The following is a 20,295-nucleotide window of genomic DNA, read 5'->3' as shown; positions in this document are numbered from 1 at the left end:
GCCAGTCACTGGCAGCCCGACATTGTCAGAGAGTATGGGTGGATCCAAGATCCAGTCAATGTTAGGACCCAAAACCACACTCCGAGTTCTAAGACATAATACACTCCCTACATCCACAGACTTATTTAGAGATCGTTCCATTACCTTTTTGGAAGCTCCTAGCTTGCATCCACTTACTCGTTTCCTGATAGTAAAGGCCATCCCTCTTTGGACCCATGGGGAACTTACTCCCTTTGAAAAAATATGCTTGTCCAACATAGAGGTCAAGAGACCATTTTCACATATATATTTACTCATCCAGCAGAATCCTCACAACTCAATGGGAAGCACCACTGCATATGCAACTAACCCCTCTTTATACACCAGAGATTAATAACCGCCTCTATTAATCTCAATAGACAGGAGGCCTTTTATAAATCCTTGGCTCATTGGTATAGAACCCCAACAGTATCGATTGCTTTTTACCCTAACATTAACAAACTCTGCATGAGATGTCAGTTAAACCCAGGTACCTTAAAGCATATATGGTGGTTCTGCAACCGTGTACAACCATTTTGGAAACTTGTTATACAGGACATCCAAAATATATTCCATTGTCTGTAGGCACTCACTCGTTCCCAGGACTGTTTGGGATGAAGAGTTTTAAAGGAAATCATAAACCATTACTATTCTGTATGCTGTTAGGGGAGGCTGCCTCTTTAATAACCTATTTATGGAAAGGGGTAGTAACACCTACAAGAGAGCAATAGGTACAGCGGGAGGAACGAACAAGAGCTTTGGAAGACTTTCACTAGTCCTCTTTGAGAAAACAATGCAAGTATTCAAATGTATGGTCACCTTGGGTTAATCATTTTAATGCTCCACATTAATACTTACATGTCACTGAATAACATCCAGACTAGTATCCCTCCTTTCTTTAGAGGCTTAGTTTTTCTCACCCAATAATATGACTTCTATCTAGGGAAGAGGGAGTTATATGCCCTGCAGAACAATAGTTAGAACTTAGAAGGGAAATGCAGTCCAGTGTTTAGCAAGTGGGCTGTATACCTTATTATATATATATTGCTGAAAAACAAAATGCTGGCAATTATAGAAAGGTGTTATAACAAACAATGCATCACAGTTTGCTCCGTATGGGTCTGCATAGCTGCAGACCGGTCAGAGTGTCCATGATGATCAATGTCCACTACTTAAAGCACCTTCAATGGGGACTAGAGTTTCTGAAATGGACTTTGGAGCAATGGAAGAAGGTTGCCTGGTCTAATGAATTACGTTTTCTTTTAGATCAGGTGCATGGCCAGGTTTGTGCATCATTTAACTTGGGAAGAGGTGGCAGCAGGATGCGCTATGGGAGGAAGGCAGGCCAGCGGAGGCAGTGTTTTGCTCTGAACAGTGTTCTGCTGAGAAACCATGAATTCTGGCATTCATGTGGATGCCACTTTGACACATTCCACCTACCTAGAGATTGCTACAGACAACGTACATGATGTTCCATGAAGGCATTGAGCTCTTTAAGCAAGAAAATGCACACTGCTACACTGCAAACACGACAAAGAGTTCAAGTTGCTGTCTTGGACTCTAAATTCCCCAGATCTCAATCCAATTAAGCTTGTGGGATGTGCTGGAACAACAAATCCGATCCTTGGAGGCCCCAACCTCGCAACTTATGAATTAAAGGATCTACTGCTGATGTCTTGGTGGCAGATACCACAGAACATATTCAAAGGTCTTGTGGAGTCCGTGCCTAAACGCATCAGAGCTATTTTGGCAGCATGAGGGGCACCTATACGATATTAGGCAGGTGATTTAATGTTGTGGCTGATCAGTGTATATATACACAAAGAAAACATGATGACAAGGACATGCTCAGAGGACATGTCAATTCTAGGGCAAAAAGACTTTGATTGGACAACATGTAAAACAAGAAATTGGGGCAATATGTTTTAACTAATTAATCATTACAGATTTTAAGATTCTGAGACTCTACATAAATAATTTACAAAAGTCCTCCCACTTTTGTTTGTCTTCCTAGTCTCTCACATACACCTTCCTTGGATTAGGGGTTCTTGCAGATAACTAGTAATTGATTAAGCAGTAAATAAAACATTCTTTGCTAGTAGATAACAAAACCAAAGTAAGAGTTCCGATCAATGCCATTTACTCTTACTTAAAATAAGCAGACAATGAATAATCTGCTGCCTATCATGATTGAAGTTAAAAGCATAAAGATGATTGTGGCGAAACCGACCTCGCCACGTGTCCTTGGAGGGGGCTGATTGCCCGCCTCTTGCCTTTGGACTATGGACCAGACTTTATGGGAATGTGATACCCCAGATAGCCATACCATGGAGCCTATTCATATAATGAAAGACTATGGGAAAGACTTTAGCTCCATGGCAATTGTACTGTGTGAGTAGGATCTGCGCGCTATTCGGTAGTTTTGTGCGCGCAGATCCCAGCTATCTGGGGATAGGTGAAATGTCTGTGTGTTATGTGTAAATGTGACTTTATGTATTTTAAAGTGTTTTATGTTGTTTTGCAACCATGTGGTTAATGGAGTCTGCCTTTAGTCCTGGGTAATTGGATTACTTCTCCAATTAACTCCAGGGCAGAAGGGAGGAAACCAGGGTGCATTGTGGGGATGTTTTTTCTGCCAGAAAGGAACAAAATATACTTTTAGTAACTTTTGAACCCCTGGTCGGATCCATGCCATTTTTTAATATGTTGTTCCCCTGAATGGATTGATTGTGGATATGTATTTTTATGTGAATGTGATGTATGGTTTTAAAGTTATGAAAGTTGTGTAAAAGTATATTTTACACTGTATGCATAATGGGATTATGTGTCACACTAAGGGGAGGGGATGTGTGGGAGGTAACATCTATGTCATTGGTTCTTTTATGCCTCCCCCTGGGTGTGGCCTGTATGTGTGAGTTGGAAATAAAAGCCAGGCTGGATGAGCCAGTCCAGAGTTCCTGTTTTACCCTCAAAGTGATGTGTCGTCTCATTATTGGGGGGAAGGATTTATTGCATGCTGTTCCAGTTGACTGCTAGGAGTACAAGCCTATTCGTATGGTTCCTATTCAATGGTCTACAGCATTCATATGCTTGGGAGAATTTAAAAGGTTTTCTCGGATTCGGTGATTGTGGTGTCTGCCAGAGTGCTTGGAGTCCTCAGGAAGCACTAGGAGCATCCATTAACGGAGGTACCAAGTCGGGGTGCCAGGTGATCCGTTACAATGATGATCCTGAAAATGTTAATTCTGCAAGTACATAAAACGATGAAATAGCACAGCTCTGTCCTTCATTTTTAAAGAGGTGGGTTGTACCTTAGCTTTCTTGATTAGACAACAGAAAGTAACCCAATGTTACATATAAATAATAATCACACTTTATGAATATTTCACTAGGAAAAATACTCTGGGGAATAGTTTTTTACATTTTTTATTTTTGGGGGTGGAGGGGAGTTTTTCTGGAATGTCTTTATATAAATGTGTTATTAGTATCCACTTTGAAGAGGTTTGAACAGATTTTTGAGGTCAGAGGAGAGAAGAAGCAGTGCATGGGGCGCTTGGGACCCTACTTTGGTGTTAAACTTTTCAAAAATGTTTTAACACCTTGAGGGAAGATGGCGCCCAGTCCCCAAAATAACAACATTGAGAAAAGGTTGTTTTGAGAAAGAGAGTCTCTTTACGTTCATCAAATAAGCTATTTCACCTGCAATGTATAACGGTATTGATTTACTTAAGCCTGTACAAACCTATATATAAAAGAAAATTAATTACTCTAAGGAGACAGACATTCATTCTCTGCAATTTACACACCACATTTCAGAGTAGCTCAATACCAATATATAAATGTTTTTATCTCAACATAAACACTGAGTTTACATCACAGAATTCCAAATTATAGAATAAAGAGCATATGAAAAAAGTCAAAAAACACTCACGCATGTAAACTGACTGTACTCACTACATGAGCAACTGATTAAAGACTCTTTAATTTGCCATTTAAAGGGACACTCCAGGCACCCAGACCACTTCTGCCCATTGGAGTGGTCTGGGTGCCAACTCCCACTACCCTTAACCCTGCAAGTGTAATTATTGCATTTTTTTTAATAAACTGCAATAATTACATTGCAGGGTTAACTCTACCTCTAGTGGCTGTCTACTAGACAGCCACTAGAAGGCACTTCCTGCTCTACAGCACAGAAAACCTGTGCTAGAGTACCGCTGGACGTCCTCACGCTGTGTGAGGACCTCCAGCGTCGCTCAATTCCCCATAGGAAAGCACTGAAAAGCATTTTCAATGCTTTCCTACGGGGAGCTCTAATGCGCATGCGCGCATTGCCGCGCATGCTCATTAGGTCTCCCCAGCCGGTGGGCGGGATCAGTCTCGCCCACCGGCCGACGTAATGACTGGGGGGAGTGGCGGCGAGAAGAAACAACCGCCGAGGGACATCGGCGGTGTCTCAGGTAAGTGACTGAAGGGGTTTTCACTCCTTCAGCTACCGGGGGATGGGAGGTGGGAGGGAAAAGGGGACCTCCAGTGCCAGGAAAAAGGATTGTTTTCCTGGCACTGGAGTTTCCCTTTAAATAAAAAGAGAATAGGAAACAAAAAATTACATAGCATAATCCTGTATAGCAATTTATTGTACAGAAAAAGAGGAGGAAAAAAAATAGGAAGTAATTCCACCGAGTGCAAAGAAAACAGAAAACTATATAAACTCTATATAACTATACTATTTTCTTACTATAGAAAACTGTAGACTCACTCAACCTGTTTTGCCTCTTGCATTTCTTTTCCAATCATATGAGGCGCTATAGCATGGTTATCAATTTTTTTTTTTACAGTACAGAAAGTAAAGCAGGGAGATACAGCATATAAAACACATTAAACTACTTAAACTCCAGCGTAGAAAAAACTCTTTTTTTATTATTATTTTTTACATTAGATAACAATGCAGGTTAAACTAATAGTGTTAGCGGTGATTTTCCTGTCTAATAGTAAGGAATCTCTAGGCAAATCAGGCATCACGTTACACTATGCATTCATTATCAGGCTAAGCATTATAGCAGTAGTAATAGTTCTGTGATTAGGAAAGAGAGTGTATGCTGTGCACCTCGCTAGAGATACAAGATGGGATAATCACTGAGACCCCCCTCCCTGTAACTGTAAGGTAGTGTGCTAGGTAAACTCTAATAGTCATGATGGCTGCACTAGAGTGAAAACATATCATGAATATGACTGCATAATTGCTACTTAGGAGCTTTAGTCTCTTACAGAATAGGCACTAGTAAACTGTGCATTAGCAGATATTCAACATAAAGACAGGATCATGTCGGTAGGTAATATTTTTGGCAGGCAATGTGTTATCAGTCCTGGATCCAGGTTGATATGTTCAGCCCATACTGAAACTCAGAAACAGGCGAAGGCAGCCCAAAAGCATTACAAGGCAAGGGCATTGTGCGGCCTCCTTCCAACCCAAGGTCGTGTTGAGGGCCTGCCTTATTAAACCATGGACTCGGGGGCTCGTGGCAGAGTCCAAGTCCTTCCCTGACGGGTTGTGACAAAAGCCCCTGGTGGTCTGACGTCCAGTCCGGTTACCGTCTCCTGTCTTGTGCTGCCTGTGCTGCGCACTCGGGACTCAAATGTCCCTTTGAAGGCCCTGATCCTTGTTTTACCTTCATTTTCTCATTTATGTATCAAAAAAAAAAATTGTATTTCCTTTTTTTACTGACTGTGATAATTTCTCTTCTGTGTGTGCTTTGAAAGCTCTTACAACTTGCTTTGCCTCTTTCTGCCTAATCTTATAGATCTGTCCTCTGTCCACCTCTCAAGACCATTTACTATTATCTCACATATATATTATTATTATTATTACAGCCAAATTTACCACCCTAACTCCTCCCACACTGCATAGACAGTAATATACCAAAATGTGTGGATTGTTCCCGATTGGTGTGCTATTACTTTGTGGAACGTTTTTCCAAATGGTTCACGAAATATCGTCGTTTTTTGTGGCGCAATTGGTCCAATGGGAATGAATGGCGGAATGTTCAAAACTAGAGTGGGAGCTGACAAAAGCTAGAGTGAGAGCTGAACAATCAGGACATGATTTCTAAACTGCCACCACTGCCTCATTTTCAAGCCTACCTACACAAATCTTATATCAAAATGTTCAGCTATCCCTGCTGCCACTAAAAATGTTAAGCCATAGTCCTGATAGTTTTCACTATATGACCATTTGTTTGCAACTCACGCCGTCCATTGACATTCATTGAAACTCCACTCTAGCCACCTCAAATTTAAAGGGCAATTTCTAAACTGCGACTGTGCCTTCATTTTTAATATTTCAGAGACATACTATGCATCAAAATGTAGGTCTGGGTTTTGTGATTCTCACAATATAAAGCTCTTCGCTGTAGGATTTTAAAAAAACTATGACCGTTTGAAGATGGCAACCGCCAGTGAAGTGAGCAATTTGGAGCAGTTTGTTTTTAACCGCTCTTCTCTGCCCTTGCTGTAGAGTGAGTTGCCATAGGAACCCAGGTGTGTGAGCAGCCAGCAGAGTGTTCCGGAACACAGAGGCTGCTAGATGAAACACATTCTCTAAACTGCTGTCATTCCTACACTTTTGATAACACAAAAGTGAGCACTATCACATTTAATAAATATATTTCGAGCCACTCCAAATAGTTACTTGACTGCAGACCCACAACCCCTACGTTGCCCAATAAACACACAACACCTGTATAATGGATAAGGGCAACGGCCACAGATTTATTGAACATTTTTGACCAGCATTAAACCAACTGTCAGCTGATGGGGTGATTCATCCATCAGACAGATCTCACATCCTTTTTCCAGAGTCCAAAGCAGCCTGCCTTCCGCCTTCAGCCCAAGCATGCTGCGACTCCCCAATCCGACTTGGCACTTGCCTTCCCATGCGCTGGCCAGGTATTCCGCTGTGACAAAAACAAAAACAGAGACAACCAGACACAAAGAAAAAACACCACCACCACCGCCACTTTTCTACCAAAAGACACAATCCTAGGGAGGGAGGGTGGAAAAGCTCCTGTTAGATCTGTTACTACCTGCTGAGTGGCCAGGGCCCACCCCCCAGGCTCCCATATATACCAGTACCCTACTCGCTACATATGTATCCCCTTTAATCCATCCCCCCTTCTCTGAGCAGCAGTCATGTTTTTCCCTTCCTTATTCAGTCCAGGGAAACCTTGACTGCAGACCCACAACCCCTACGTTGCCCAATAAACACACAACACCTGTATAATGGATAAGGGCAACGGCCACAGCTTTATTGAACATTTTTGACCAGCATTAAACCAATTGTCAGCTGATGGGGTGATTCATCCACATCCTTCCGCCTTCAGCCCAAGCATGCTGCAACTCCCCAATCCGACTTGGCACTTGCCTTCCCATGCGCTGGCCAGGTATTCCGCCACCGCGATGCCGGGCGAGGGTGTAGGGGGCCCCCCGCCGCCAGCGCCTTCTCAATCCCACCCTGCATTCCCACGTTGAAAATATCCAAACCAATCAAGCTTAAGTGTACCCCATCGGATCGCATCAGTGCGCTGTTATCCCCCTCCAACTCCACATGCCGGACTACGATGCCCCCAAGCTGACGAACAAATCTCGAAACCGCCACATTCAACTTGCGCCTGCTGCGCTCCAGCCCTTTTGCATAAGGCAACAGCTGCCAGCAGGGCCTCGGGATCACCTCGGACCACACCAACGTTACATCCCGAAACAGTGCCATGCAACGGGCGAGATCGTCATTCATGTCGTGTATGAGATCCACTGTCCGGACCCGCCCCAGGTCATTTCCCCCTGCATGGATGACCAACATCACCGAACTGGGAACAAACCTGCTCAGGAAACGACACTCTGGGTACACCTGGCTCCACGACAACCCACGAATGCCCCTCCATCGGACCCGTACTTGATCATATGAAAACCCCAGGTTGCGGCCATAAGGGCGCTCCTCCGCCCGCCTCGCTGCCCAATAGATGTAAGAATGCCCTAGTATCCATACGTAACGTGGGCGAGAACCTAGAATAAACAAACAGAAAAACTGAACGGGAAGAAACTGTTACTCACCCCGAAATTAAACCCTATAAGAGGTGCGGCCGGACATACAGCTGAAACCTACCTGAACTCCACCGCCCCAATTCCCGCACCTCCGCCGGTGAAAATCCCATCCCACTAGCCTGTGTGGCTGCCCCAATCCGGAAGGAATGGGCCGAGTACCCTTGCGGGCTCCTCCCGCTTGCCACCAGGGATTCACGCAAGATCTTGCTAAATTGATATCGCGTCATAGGAGACCCATCCTGATGCACCAGCAGCGCACCCCCGCCCGAAGGGCGGACCAGCAAGAATCTCCGAAACAGGAGCACTGGGCAATACTCTCCGCCCGCTGCATCAATACGTACCCACGCTCCTTCACCTCTTTGATCCGTCTTGGACTTACGGATCCGAATGTCCAGCCCCTTGACCGCCCACCGCACATCCGACACCAACAGCGGCGGCGCCACCCGACGACTGGCGGCCACCACCTCTCCGACCCGCAACGCCCCAAAAAAACACAAAGAAAAAGCGACTGCGAACAACAACACCTCGTACTCTGAGCTACACACCCGCCGCAGCGCCGCCAGGAGTTCCCACAGAAGCTGCACCGAGATAGGCCTCCTCTGATCCGGGACCCTCCTCCGACGCCACCCACGCAGGGCTCTCTGAATACTAAATTCCCTGGTCATATCCTTCCAACCCAGGAACCGAAACAAGAAGGACAGAGCCGACATGGCCTTCTCCGCTGCAGCACATGACCGCCCTTCCTCCAACAATTGCTCCAAAAACAGTAAGGTTACCTCAAAGCGCCCCGAGTCCGACGCCAGGCTACCTTCCCCCGGAACCAACCCGAGCCACTTGGACCACACTGCCCGGTAGGAATTCCACGATGATGCTGCCAACGACTCCGTCACCAACCCCATCAATCTTCGGAACCGAGCTCCCATAAAGACTGCGGGCAAGGCTGCCCCACCTGCTCCGCCTCTGGTGCCGCCTCCCGGAAACGCTGCCACTGGAACCGAGAAAGCGCATCAGCCACAACATTCAACACTCCCGGAACATGACACGCCCTAACCCACACATTATGCTGCAAACTCAACAGGACCAATCGCCTCAGCAACGCCAGCACCGGTGGCGAAGCCGACGTTGCCCGATTTATCACATGTACAACACTCATGTTGTCCGTGTGGAAATCAACCGTTCGGTCCCGTAAATCGTGACCCCATAACTCCATTGCAACTACAATCGGGAAGAGCTCCAGGAAGGTCAGGTTGCGCATAAGATCCTTACCCTGCCAGTTGTCCGGCCAGGCCTCCGCACACCACCGGCCCCGGAAGTATGCCCCAAAACGAGGGAGCCGGACGCATCCGTGAAGAGTTCCAACACCGAGTTACCAACCGCCGCTCGCAACCAACACGATCGGCCGTTGTACTTCTCCAGGAAAGAACTCCACACCTGCAAGTCCGCCGTAAGCTTTCTCGTAACCCGTATGAAATGATACGGCTCCCAAATCCCCACCGTCGCCAAAGAGAGCCGGCGACAAAACGCCCGACCCATCGGCAAAACCCGACATGCGAATGCCAGGTGACCCAGCAGCACCTGCATCTGCCGCAACTGTACTTTATGCGCTCCTTTGACTAGGTCGATCCAACAAAACAGCAAAGCGACCTTGGCTTCCGGCAACCGAAAAATCATGTTGGTGGAATCAATTTCCACCCCCAGGAACGACAGCACCTCCGCCGGGCCCTCTGTTTTCTGTTCCGCGACCGGGATGCCAAAATCAGCTGCCACCTCACGAAAGACGCGCAAAAGGTCCCCACATACCCCTGTCCCCCGTTTCCCTACAAACAAAAAATCATCCAAATAATGTGTAACTGAACAGAAACCCGAAACCTGAATGACCACCCATTCCAGAAACGACGCAAAAGACTCGAAATAGGAGCAGGAAATCGCACACCCCATCGGCAGACACATGTCATAGTAGTAACTACCCTCGAAGTGGCAACCGAGGAGGTGATGACACTCCGGGTGGACTGGTAACAAGCGGAAAGCCGATTCAATGTCGGACTTCGCTAACCAGGCTCCAACCCCGGCGTCCCTGACCAATTCCAACGCCCTGTCGAACGACGCATACCGGACGCGGCTGAACTCCTTATCAATGCCGTCGTTAACAGACTCACCTGCTGGATATGATAAATGATGAATCATGCGGTAAGCTCCCTCCTCTTTTTTGGGAACCAAACCCAACGGCGACACCCGGAGATTCTCAAATGGCAAGCGGGCAAACGGCCCCGCCATCCTCCCCAAACATACCTCTTTTTCCAGTTTTTCCCGCAACATCCCTTCCCTACCCTGAACCGAGCGCAAGTTGTTAGCAAAACGCGGCTCCGCCGAGGGAACAAACGGAACCCAAAACCCAGACGAAAACCCGGCCACCCTGCAGGCCGGCCATCACTTCATCCAACGACCCGGAGCCATTCGCCGCCATGTATGCCTGCAGCATCTCCACCAGGGAATCCTTGGACACCGCTGCCATAGCTCTTCACTTGGAAAGGTGAGTAGGTAAATTTGTTAAGGTCAGTAAAACTTCTTTTCTATTCTTATTATTTTTTTTTTTTTGAAAACTCTCAGGAGGTGTAGGAAGATAGGAGATTGAAGAAAAAGCTCATGTTAGATCTGTTACTACCTGCTGAGTGGCCAGGGCCCACCCCCCAGGCTCCCATATATACCAGTACCCTACTCGCTACATATGTATTCCCTTTAATCCATCCCCCCTTCCCTGGGCAGCAGTCATGTTTTTCCCTTCCTTATTCAGTCCAGGGAAACCTTTACTCACTCCAAAAACTCAACACAGTAACTCTGCCCACTCCATAATGTTACTCTGCCCAGTCCAACCTTTCCACAGTTACTCCAGCCACTCCAACCACACTACTGTTACTCAAGCCACTCCACCCAGTTACTCCGCCCACTCCAGTTGTAGACTACTGGTGGAGGCAAGAACACTTCACACAATTTCCCCAGAAATTGTAGCTTTTCTAGTTACTAAATGCTAACGTTTAGTTTTTTACTATTTTGGCCACTTCTGCGGAGTACCACAGTGGTTTCTTTACTTTTTTGCTCTTACTGACAAGCCTAATGCAATTTTCTGTTGCCTTCAGTAGTGCAACTTTTAAATAATTATATTTCTCCTAGACTCCAATTCAACTGCTCCAGTCTGATAATGACTCATTTACGCATATTCTAGTTTTAGAAAAGTGTGTTTTTCTAAAATCTAAAACCTTTGTTTTTGTGTGGTGTGACTCAGTCACTGTTTTTATATTACACCACACCGACTGGTGATCGCTAGATCCTAAACTTTCACCTATAGTAATATTTCATACCAAATTTCCATTTTATAACACTAACATCTAGTATGGCCTCTTTACGAATTGGCTCCTCAACGACTTGTTTTAGAGATAATCCCAATAGGGAGTTTAGAATAGGAGTACTCTTGGCACAAGCAGCAATTTTGGTTTACAAGTTCACATCAGGAATAATAAAGTCACCCATGATGGTAACTTCTCCCTTCAAAGTTATTTTCGCTATCTCCTCCACTAGTCGATTATCTAATGCTTCTATTTGTCCAGGGCGCCTATAAACCACCAAATTCTAGCATAACCCAAACAGACTCTATGTTTGCCTCACTAATATGTTTTTATGCTATCCATCACAAATAGGGCCACCTCTCTCACTTTCTTGCCTTCTCTGTCATTTCTATATAAAGAGTTCCCTGGTATTGCTATGCCCCAGTCATTTTTTATCACAATACCATGTAACAGTAACAGTGACTAAATCTACATTTTAGTTGCCATTAGTGCCATCATGGATCGTATCCCCTAAACTGCAACCATTTGTGGATATGACTCTTACGTTATCATTTTTTAACACACTTGCTACAGGCACTTTCTGTCCTTGTCTGGATGTATTGTCACCCGTTGCCCTCCCCCTTCCTAGTTTAAATACTTCTTAGCAAACCCTCTGAAGTACTGCTCACTGAGAACATTCATTCATTTTTGAGAAAGATGCAAACTATCTCTCTTTGTACAATTCTTTTCTATTCGAAATAGAGCTACCACGAGAAACAAAGCCAAATCCTTGCTTTATTCACCAAGCCACAAGTTAAAGTCCATAATACACATCCACCTATCATTCTGAATGTTATGCACAAGCAGAACTTCAGAGAATGACAGTGTGGAAGAAACCTGCTGTATATCATTGGCAAAAACACAAAAAACTTCCTTTACCTCTGAAACTTCATTGCAAGCGAAGTCATTTGTCCCCAGGTGGACAAGAACATCAAAATCCCCTTCATGCTTGCTTAACAATATTAAAAAAAATAAGTCTACTGTCTCTGTGAGCAGTAGCTCCAGGAAGACATCTCACAAAGCCACTATTGTCCAACTCCACACCTCTTATGATAGATTCCCCCAACAACAACTGCTTGTATATAATATGTGTGTAGCATACCTAAAACGTGCAGTACATCAAATATGTCCAATCCATTAAAATCCAATATTTAAAAATAGAGCATTCACATCTTCTCAAATGTTGCTATGTAAGTATCTATACCAAAACATTGGTAGTATTATTGATAGTGCGTAGTCAGATTTGGAAACTTAGAACTCTTACATGGAGAGTTAAAAATACAACAGAGGGACTTGGAAAGAAATAGGCTGCCAGAATGGACATGGGATGGAGGGAGCTGAAACTGGTAGATGTACAAAAGTAGCTGTGTAAAGCTGAACTGACTTCGAGGAGAGGTTGTAGTAAAATATAAACATTTAGGTAGCACACTGGGAGATGGAGAGAGCTGTAATCGATATATGCAGGGTAAGACTGATAAACTAGAGAAGCATGTTGCATCATGGGAAAAATAATGTGTACAGGGTCAAGGGATGAAGCAAAGAGTCTGCAAAGATGGTTTAATGAAGAATTCAGTGCAAGTGGTGGGAATAGACAAGTGCACATATAAGACAGATGTAATTAATAAAGCCCATATCCAGAGGTGTAACTAAAAAAGCACCGGACCCTGGTGTGAAAATTGCCCTGGGTCTCCCTATGTGTCTCAGTCCCTCCACCCAAGCTCCTTCATGTGTCTCATTCCCTTCCCCAGCTCCTCCATGTGTCTCATTCCATGCCAGCCCCATCATGTGTCTCATTTCCCCCCAGCCCTTTGGTGTCTCATTCCCTCCCAGTACCTCCATTTGTCTCATTCTCTCCTCCCCAGTTCCTCCATGTGTCTCATTCCGTTCCCCACAGACCATCCATGTGTCTCATTCCCTCCCCCCAGCATCTCCATGTGTCTCATTCCCTTCCCCCCAGCACCTCCATATGTATAATTTCCTTCTCCCCAGCCCCTTCCTTGTGTTTCATTCACTCCCAACCCCTCCATGTATCCCATTACCTCCCCCCAGTTCCTCCATGTATCTCATTTCCTCCTCCCCAGCCCCTCCATGTGTATCAATGCCTACCCCCACAGTCCCTCCATGTGTATCATCTCCCTTCCACCAACCCCTCCATGTGTCTTATTCTCTCCCCCCAAACCTTCCATGTGTATCATTCCATTCCCCCAGCCCCTCCATGTGTCTCATTTCCCTCTCCACTCAGTGAGCACTTCCTGTCAGACCGTAAGACATTCAGCCACACTACACACACTGGCAAGAGGGGAGCAGCAGCACAGCGCTTCCCTCCTGTTGGTCACCTGGCAACCGCAGGCCCTGGGTCAATGTGGATGCGGGCCCTGAAGTTATGGTGATCCACAGTCACAGAGGTCGCAGCTGCGGCTAGGCCCCAAGGAGTAATGAACCCGGTTGTAGCTGCGACCCTTGTGACCGGGGTAGTTACGAAAATGCCCATAGCATATAAATGAATGTGGGAATTGTATAGATTTCCCAGCTCTATACGCATATCACTATCTCTGACATATTGAAATAGACAGACAGAGATGGAATTGCAAGTCCAGCCTGTTTGAGCTTACAATTTAAGGTTGAGATGTATACAAACTGTATGTGTTCACCAAGTAGTGTGTAAATAACAGAGATACTAAGAAACAAATCAGTGCATAGACCAAACTCCATCCTGTTAACTGCTGAGCCACACGTCGCCCTACAATTAATTTTTATGATTTGCTGAAATGTGTTTCCTCCATGCATTATTCTAGGTCTTGACTTAGATAAAGAATCTGCCAGCACCATACCTGGCTTGTGTATAATTAGATATTGCTTGCTACAGCTGGATGTGCCAGCAACAACCCCTCAAACCTTTTGTGTGTGCATAAATATTCATTGTAATTAAAAAGAAAAAAATCATAGAGTGTAAACACTAAACTAACTTTTATATGTGTGAACGTAGACTGTGGAGCCTAATTATAATTCATAATTAAATCTTGTAATGCTGTAATGAATATTTGGTAAAACTACACATAATTATGGTGTATCAGTAACTAATTTGTACAATAATAATTATTTTAGGTAGATTTGGCTGTGATCACAAAATCTTTGTTTGATTGTTGAAGTATTGAAATGGCTCCAGTCCAAACACATTTCTGTCCTTCCAGAAGAACAGTGAATCGGGAGCTGCTGAGTAATGACTTCTTGTTCTTCAAAAACCTTTACAACACTCTTAATATTGCTGAAATACAATAGGTTACAAGTTCACATGTGAACTGTAGCTTATGGAATTCTTCATGGTTAGCAAAAAGACTCCAACAGGTTTATTCCACAAAGTGAGAATTAATGAGAGTTTCAATTAAATTTCATATTGTAGACCAAAAAAGCTGAACTGAACGTATGGCTGGCTTTAAAATTTTATCAATTTAGCTATTTTGACTTTACATTTGGAATTCACTTTGGATTCACTATGAAGTCCTGACAAAACACTCATTAGTAAATAACACTGTAAGAGTGTATACTATTGTCCTGAGTGGCCAGCAATTCCTTCAGCAATCCCTGTGAAGTGATTTGTAGATTATGGACAGCACAGAAGCTAATTAATTAGTTGAGAGATACAGGTGTCTTGTCAGGACTAGCCTTGCCCAAACACGCAAACCTAAAGGAAGACAGGACAAGAAGAGTGTACTGGTCCTAAGAGTGGCCGGGCTGGCACCAGAGATAGGTAAACAGAATGTCACCAAGCAGACTGAGGGCTAACATTGGCAGATTGAGGTCAAGGACTATAGAGTAACACAGAACCAAGAGACAAGCCACGGTCAGGATTACAGAGAACAAGAGTCAGATAACAGAATAGCCAAACAGTATGAATGCACTCCCGGGTATTTATAAACCATTACAGGGCACAGGACCCAGGAAAATGGTAATTGATGGCAAAACATGCGTTGTTTGATCAATGCGAATTGGCTTGGTTTAAAATGAAGACGCAGATGGGGAAGCATCCCTCAACACCATCAATGACAGAATGATACTGGGCATCATTTGCTAAGACCTAGGAATGAGATAACGAAAAATTGATTAACCTTTAAGTTTGTATATGGATTGCAAATATTGAAGGAATAATGAAATATGGATTGCGCATGGAAGTTTTACAGGAGAATCTCAGACTTTCAACCTGAAAACTGAACAAAAAATATGCAGTATTATATATTATTATATAATCCTAAACACCCATCTACATCTTAAAAGATCAGTTTACATGTTATCTGCAACTTGCAGAGTGTGAAAAGTGTATCCTATATTTTAGTTTTACAAAAAGTGTTTATTTCAATAGAAATTGGCATTTTTATAAATTAACCTTATTAAACTCCCTGGCTGTCAGTGAAATACCTGGTTCCTGGTTTGGTTAGCTCAATGGAGCTAAACTCAAGGAACAGGAATTCCCCAGAGCAACTGCCTTGCAAAGACTTTCCATTCAGCTGCATTGGGAAGTCTGTGATTGGACAGTCATTGGAAGTCTGGGCGGGGTAAGAATGGGAGGGCTTGTAAAGGCAACAGTATTTAAATATACTCCAATGAATTTATTTCTTTTTTGAATTTATGAATTTTTTTTTAAATTTATGGGGTTATAACTACTAACAGGGACTTTTTATTTTTTGTATTTGGGCAGTGGAGTGTCCCTTTAAAGTATTCAAAGACCATATATTATTTTTGTGAAAGTCTTTACAAAACCTTTTTTTATCCATTATTAATTCATCTGATATATTTACCTGATCACATTAATGCCAAAGTAATGCAGGAATACTGAGAATTATATAAATGGTTCACAAACATTATTAACTCACAAATATATTTTCCCGTGTTTCCCCCTAAAAAAAAGTTTGTATTTTTTAATTTTATTTGTTTGTTTGGTTTTCTTTTTGCCTCAATAAATCTTTTCTAAACTGACATCCTCGTTATCTCTGATTACAGGCAATTCAAGCATTAAGTAAGCCAATTTTTATCAACCTGCATTTTAATAGTTGATTAATTAGGGCTATAGGTATTCAGTTAGTCTTTATCTGAAGAGCAGTTTGCACCATTAGCAAAAGAAACTTCCTTGTGCACTTCTAGCTCAGATAACAGTGGTAGATAATGGTTCCCAGTCCTATTTAGACTAAGGTAAACAGAGTAACTCCCTTTTATCCTAACATATAGGAGCACAGAAGGAAGCTTGGTCACATGCCACAGTGCTTCTGATAATTAATCTTTTATTACTGTTCTCTGTATAAATCACAGAGAGAAACTGCAAATGTTTTTTAAAGTGTTTTCGTGCACGCAGCCGTGTGTTTGTCGCCCTCTGTTCCCGTCATGTGAGACCAATTTAATTTTACTTCTGATTATGCAGAGTGCATTCCTCTTTAAGCCCAGACCCGCAGCCAAGTATTCAAACACATTTATCAAATGTCAGATGAATCAGTAACAGACTGGGCAGTTGTATGTACATGTTCAACTTGTTGGAGTAAGTCCTGGCGAAAGCTCAACTTTTACCTAGAGCAGGTGAATTAATTAACTCTTTCATATTTTAACTACTTATGTGCCAGACCAGATAAGGCAGCACATGTATCCCTTGTGACCATACTGTAGGCAAGCCTTTCTCATGCTTACTGTAGCTTTAATGTAGTGCTATTCTGGGGTCAAGAAGGATTTTTTTTTCCTAGTTTGTTGCAAAATTGTGCTTCAAACTGGGTTTTTTTGCCTTCTTTTGGATCAACAGCAAAAAAACAAATGTGAGGAAGGCTGAAATTGATGGACACAAGTCTCTTTTCAGCTATGTAACTATGTAACTATATTACTATTATTTTTCTTATATTTAGTGATCTTGATTTGCTATCATTCATTTTCTTCCGTTGTATGCGGTTTTCGTGAAAAACTCTCAAAAAGTATGATTTTTGTTATATTTATTTTACCGACAGGTAAACACTAAAAGTAATAACTAATAATATAATACATTTCTTTGTTTGTTGATCTCCTTCTGTCAAACAAATGGTTAACACAGTGCAGGGATTTGGTTTAGTGAAGTGCACATTAATTTGCAATAAGTAATTGTAATTTTAAAAGATAGGGATAAAAAGCCCTTAAAAACTAAATTTAAAAGAATAAAGCTGTAACACATTCAGAGTCATTCAATATGTAATATAACTATTAACCTCTTAAGGGTTAACCTGGTCTCTAAAGAGCTTATACCAGTATAGAATATTCTGCTTATTTTGCTTTTGAAGGTCTATACAGTCTCGCCACAGTTAAATGAGTGAGATAGTTCATTATGCAACAGGATCTTTGAAGACTGGTTTGATATTATGGAATTATTCCTATATAATTCTTCCAGAAAAAAATAAATAATTAAATAATCTTTTCTTTTTTTTTTCTCTACTAGAATCTGTGCTCAACGCTGTACATAAGCAATGTTATAAACGTGCAGGTATATTGAAATTGCAACATTAGCAACATAACCTTGTTGATGGGAGTTGTCAAAATTCGTCAATTAACCCAGTGAGTGCACGAGTTGCATAAACTACTTTGCTCACTTGTTTAGCATTAGAACTGTAAAGGAATGATTTCGATCTAATATTCTGATCGAATTCTGATCTAATATTTGAGTAAAACGAATTCAACCTATTTTTACTTTGAATCGTCAGTGGTAAAGTGGATTTGCATTCCAAATAGAACTAATATTTCTTTAATGAATTGTGGTTAGACTTGTCACAGGTCACAGTGAGCGCTAACATACTTCAAAGGTGGTGAGATATTAAAACTAAGCTCATCCTTTAGATTATCTGTGTATATAATATATGTACATTATTAGTAATTGCAGATCATGAAAAGGCAACAAAACCAGCTGTGTCTGATGCTAGTTTCCCTAAATGTCACCCTTAGGGGTGTGTAGGCGTAGGATGATTGAATTTAACATCCCTCTTAGATCCCCTAGTTACACCCATGCATTGCAATCGCATTCTTGTTCATACCACATTCAATGCAAAGGTTTTGTCTTTCCTTTTCATCTCTGGCAAGATACACAAACCTAGTAAGCACACCTGTGCAAGCTAATCTACACTATCCAAATACTACGCTTTTTTTTTTCTGTACAGCAAAGTCTCCGTCTCATATAAAAACAAAAAAACAAGAAACACGAAATAGCCATGTTTTCCTTGAGTCACGCGGATTAATTTACAAATGAAGAAAGTAGATTTAAAAAAATGATAATATTAATTTGTATTTAAACCATGAGCCGTCTCCAGATTCTCTTGGCTTTAAATTTTACTTGGATGGTGTGTTTAATGTAAATCTTTTGTTTGTCTTGATCTTTGATGACTTCTCATAAGGGTATTTCTATATGAGATGTGATCTTAACGGCCGATTAATAGTTTATTAAAGACGTCTTTTTGACAGCTCCTATATTTTGCAGGATTATTCACTAAAGTATGAATTCTCCAGCATTGGAAGTCAATTTCAGATTTTAGGACAAACTAGCAAATCTGAAAATAAATGACTTGGATCATTTTTACATTCTATTATGCGGCCATATTTTCATCATCTAATAATCCTTACTTTGTCAATCAACGAACAAGTGAAGTCACTCCCATTTAAATCAACCATACGGTGCAATTTTCTAAACTGCATGTAAAAGTAAGTCACAATCTAGCACATTATCACAAATCTATTATTGTAAACATTTCTTTATCCAGACCTCCTGTCTCCGATTTTCCTGTTCCCTCCTTAGTATCGATTATTTAGTATAAGTTAACAGGAGCTATTTATTTGCCCTTTATGTTCTGTTCTGATCACAATTTTTTTCCACTTGGAGATCCCTACTGTAATCCTGCTTAGTACATCTAGGTAGAGGTAAAAGGAAACAAATGTGTGATCCATATAACAACCGGACTTCAAGCTTAGAGTAAACTAATGGTTTTTCTCAATTCAGACTACTTTATATGGGCATTCCTTCTTAAAGGACCACTATAGTGCCAGGAAAACATACTCGTTTTCCTGGCACTGTAGTGGGACCCCCTCCCGCCCGGCTCTGGAAAGGGGAAAAGGGGTACAACTTACCTTTTTCCAGCGCTGGGCGGGGAGCTCTCTGCCTCCGATCCTCCTCCGTTCCGCCCCGTCGGCTGAATGCGCACGCGCGGCAAGAGCTGCGCGTGCATTCAGCCGGTCGCATAGGAAAGCATTATCAATGCTTTCCTATGGACGCTTGCGTGCTCTCACTGTGATTTTCACAGTGAGAATCACGCAAGCGCCTCTAGCGGCTGTCAATGAGACAGCCGATAGAGGCTTTGGGGGAAGGCTTAACCCATGTATAAACATAGCAGTTTCTCTGAAAAAAAATGGGTTAACCCTAGAAGGACCTGGCACCCAGACCACTTCATTAAGCTGAAGTGGTCTGGGTGCCTAGAGTGGTCCTTTAACTTACTTGTTTACTGAATACATTTATATAGGAAGTGAGCAATAAAATGGTATCCAGGTTCTGGTCACATTTTTGTGCAATATTTTCTGTCTCTAAACTAATAAATAGGTGTTAATGGTTGCTGTTTCTTTTCTATTAAACAAGGTTATCTCTCAAACTCAAATAATAATAATAATAATAATAATAACAAAGTATTTACCAGGTATATTCAGATTACTCTGGTTTTCAAGTATGTCCTGGGGATGTTACCTTAGTCCAACATCCAGGGGTTGTCAAATGAAGGAAAAGGAAAAGAATATTTATGGGCAATGCTAACAGGCTAATTAAAATATG

Source organism: Pelobates fuscus, chromosome 2 (genome assembly GCF_036172605.1).
Source record: "Pelobates fuscus isolate aPelFus1 chromosome 2, aPelFus1.pri, whole genome shotgun sequence".
In the NCBI taxonomy this organism is placed as follows: domain Eukaryota; kingdom Metazoa; phylum Chordata; class Amphibia; order Anura; family Pelobatidae; genus Pelobates; species Pelobates fuscus.
Note: the sequence above shows the minus strand (reverse complement) of the source record.